Genomic DNA, 4,513 nt, shown 5'->3' with positions numbered 1-4,513 from the left:
GTAAACCCCGTGTGATGCGTTCACAGCGCGCACGGAAATGTAAAGTACAAGAACCAGTCAATCTCATCAATCAATCTTTATTTGAATAGCGTAATAACAAAGTTTATCTCAAGACCCTTTACAAAAAAACAGATAAAAGATCATACTCATTGATATATTATATTAGAAAAGAGCAGGAGAAAAACCTTACTTGTTGCTGCGTTACAAAAGAGCAGATTGAAAGACAGTACTCATTATTATGTGGATACAGACAAATCAGTTTGTGTTTAGATTAGTTTTATTTTTATTTTCAATTTGTCAACATTTGTTGTATTGCCTACTCTTAAAACTTTGGAGCAGTTCACAAAGTAGGCAAAAAAAAATCTGTGGAGGTCAATGCCTGAAAAAGTTACTCCACTATTTTATTGATTATTTGTATTTTGTTTTTCATGAAGGTAGCTACAGCTTGTATTCAAGGTCTGCTCAAACAATGTGGGCAAGGCTTTTACAACAAAAATGTCATGACTCAGAACAGCAGCTGTAATACTTTCAAGTGACACGGTAAGAAAGGTAACCAGTCACGCTGGTCTGAATGAGAAAAGTAGGTACTAATTATTTTTAATGTTTCATATTAAATTTGTCTTATGTTTGTGCTTTCTGATCTTTAAATCACTTTAATGTTCTGTCCTCTGTATACCGTCATTCACTAAGGGATTTGATTGCAAATGTTTTTGTGAATAAGGCACAAAGCATAAATATTCCTACATGACTGAAACTTAAATTAGTTCCAGTGATGAAGTATTAATGCTTACAGTTATATATATATATATATATATATATATATATATATATATACACACACACACACACACATACACACACACACACACACACACACACACACACACACACACACACACACATATATATTCTGTTGAGTACTTACATCACCTCAAATATTTCCAACAGTTATCAAAGCCAGAGAAATTATTAATTTAGTAGTAAACCGGACGTGTCTAGCCGTGTCGGTCACCGACACAGCAGTCGTGATGAACACGTCATGTTTATTGTTGCCATGCAACATCAGATGTTACTTCAAAGAACGCTATAAGGAAGCAGGAATTGCTACTGAAAGCTGTTAAATCATTCTTTACAACAACGTGGAGCTTGTTTACAATGGGGGAGGGGGGGGGGACTAGCAGAGAGAACTCCTATGATTCCTCATGGCCTGTATTAGAAAACAATTCAAGTGCTGCTTGTAATTGTGAATATCCTAATCGACTGACTTCATAACATGACTTTCACCCATGCACATTGTCATTTTTCACAGAAGGATGGCATGAAAAGAGAATAAAAGGGAAATATTACTTTTAGTGCATCGCTTCAAATGTTCTCTGGGATCAATAAAGTTTAATCTATTGTGGATCTCCCACAGAGAATTCCCCTGAATGCTTTAGATATGTCTCTCAGCTCTCACATATCAAAATGAATCCACACATCCACACTGCAATGCAGCCACTGACAGGCGAGACGTTACCTGTAATTCCTGTGAATTGGGTGACTCTGTAATCCTGCCCATGAGCAGCCGCAGAGTAAGATGTCTATAAATAGCAATATGTTAAAGCCTGAGCATGGTAATAGAGATGGTCTGACTCTGAGGTATTACCTCTCCACTGGGCTGGAAACTAAGAAAAATAACTGGCTGTAGAACTTTTCAGTGACCTTATGATCAGTGATGTATTTTTAGCTCATGTTCATTCTCTATACTTTTTTAAGACCACTTCATACAGTATAATTTAATCCTTTGATGTCTTATCTATCTTATCAAACTGTAGCTTTCACAAGCCTAGTATCACCAAGACTGGGGGATATTAAGAGAATCGAAATACTTAAAGGAAGAACGTGCAACTTTTTCATCCAGTAGAAGTCTCCCTTGAGCCCCAGTATGAAACCAAAACAAACTGCTCTTTGGTCACACCTGAGGCTTTTGGCGAGGCCGTCCACTCTCCTCCAGCCACACACCTCCAGCCCCCCTCCCCTCACCTTCGCACCAAGGAGTTATAATAATAATAATAATAATAATAACTTTATTTATATAGCACCTTTTAAAAACACAGGTTTACAAAGTGCTTTGACAAACAGCAAGAACAAAGCAAACTAAACCAAACACAGAAAAACATTAACAACAGTAAGAATATAACAGATGCAAAATACCAAAAATAATTAAAAACAATTCAACAGAAAAGAACCCAAAGTGCACGATACACAACCAGACATATATAACCCAACCATCATAAGAACCATCATAAGAACCCAGGAACACAAGAACCCAACAACATGAGCTGAGACCAAGAGGACCAAAGATTTAAAAAGATGTAAGAAACTAAGAGATAAAAGCAAATAAAAAGCAATGAGAAGGTAAGCGCAGTAAAAGAAATAAAATGGACTGCACCATGATTACGCACCATTAAGTGCACTGGCGGTCAAATTGTCCTCGGCTCTAGCTGCACTTGCCTGTGGCCTGCATTGTTGTGTTAGCGGGCTAATGTTAGCACACTTTAGTTAGCTCGTATCTTCACATTGCATGTAAATTGATACTGAATGACTGTGATCTAAATACTCCTATGTGACATCTAATAAACAGTGAGTATGTTATTCTTTCTTTCTCTGTTCCTTGACTAAAACAGTTTTTACACTCAAAGGGAGGAGCCGGCCGTCCCGTCCATGTAAACATGATGTAAGCACGGCTTCGACAACAACACAGCCGGAGGGACTCATGCTTCTCACTCATTGTAGACAGTCATGACTCAGAGAGACATTTACACAGGAGATACTTGATTTCTGATATATTTTAGTCTAAGTTGAGATCCATTCTTCCTTGAACTGTAGACCAGTAATAATGTGACCACAGCATATCTAAGTACTTTTAGTTTTAACCAGCTAAAGAAGTTTATTATGATGCAGGTGAGATAAAAAAATGTAGCAGAAATTTGGACATGTTATTTTTAATGGAATCATGTAAACAAATGCCAATGATACCTTGCTTACCCTTACAAAAAAAAACATGCACAACTACCCACATGGTGAAATGCCACTTTGCTGTCATCTATATGTGAACAGTGTGATTAATGTATGCTGACGATACAGTTGTTTTAACTCATAGTAGAACTGCAGACGAAGGGTAATTAAAGGTAACATCCTGGCTTTATCAAAAACTACCTAGAATTAAATCATATCAAAAACAGTCTGCATGTTTTTCACTAAAGGCTGCAGTGTGGATTTTAGGCAACACGTTATTTTCTCAGGACAGACATTACATCAAACATTACACAACATTGTGCCAGAATACAAATACTTTTTAGGTGTTCATATTGATTCATACCTTGGCTTCAAAAACCCACATCCAAAAAGTATGTGAAAAGTTCAGATCAGTTTGGCACATTTTTAATTTGTCCAAAACTCTCTATCAACCAATGCAGCTGAAATATACTGCACTTAATGATTCTCTCTCATATCACCTTTTGTCTGTTATGTTGGTCTAAACATACTCTACAGCACTTAAACCACTGGAATCAATACAAGCACTCAAAACTTCAGACAAACCATCATTCAGTTTTCATCAATGCCATATCCTTAAGTCCAACAGTGGTGTTGGGAAACCCTCATCAGATACAAAACTGTCTGCCTAGTTTACAGGATTCTTCCTGGTTTAGCTCCCCCTGCACTGATTGGCTTTATTAACTTCAAAATTGCCTCAAACAGGACAAGAGGTGCAGATACAAGGGACTGCACAATCCCACATTTAGCCAGGTTGTCTCTTCAGGGAATTTAATACTGCAATCAATTAGATTATCAACACCCTATTATACATTTAAATATAATGTTCAAAATGGTTTAATTGGGAACCAACAACACTTGAACTGGTTTACACTTGCACAAACGTATTCAACCTGCCACTTGTTATTTTTTATTTTTCTGTTTCACTGAGTGGATTGACACACCGAGGGCCAAACCTGACATGAATTAGATGGTCTGCTTGAGGCAATAAACACCTGACCAACAATACTGAGCATCTGTTACCATAGCAAGTGTGAAAGTATATATGACAGCCCAACATTCTGTTTAATATGAGCAAGAACAAATGAAACAGAGATCCTACTGCTGTAGGCCAGTTTGATATAAAAACACCATAAATAAAATCCCTGGGAAAAAAATACCATTAGAACATGATTTCATAAACACTCGTGTACTCGTGTAATGTTTGGATGTCTCCATATGGACCAAACAATCATGCCTTGCTGTTGATGAGAAATCGGCTTCCCACAAGTCTTCAGAGAAGTATATCCAGATCAAACAGTGTTTCCCATTTACACAGCTGAAGCCAGAAGGGGCAATTATCTTGTGCAGGGATTGAATATTTCTTAACAGTGATTCACAGGATTATTCCTCCGACAGAGGTGATTGTTTAAAGCAATCAACTGCCATGGACACATCCTTCAGGCTTTAGATAACACGTTCTACATTATTAGAGGAG

This window comes from Labrus bergylta, chromosome 5 (genome assembly GCF_963930695.1).
Source record: "Labrus bergylta chromosome 5, fLabBer1.1, whole genome shotgun sequence".
In the NCBI taxonomy this organism is placed as follows: domain Eukaryota; kingdom Metazoa; phylum Chordata; class Actinopteri; order Labriformes; family Labridae; genus Labrus; species Labrus bergylta.
This window is presented reverse-complemented; position numbering follows the sequence as displayed.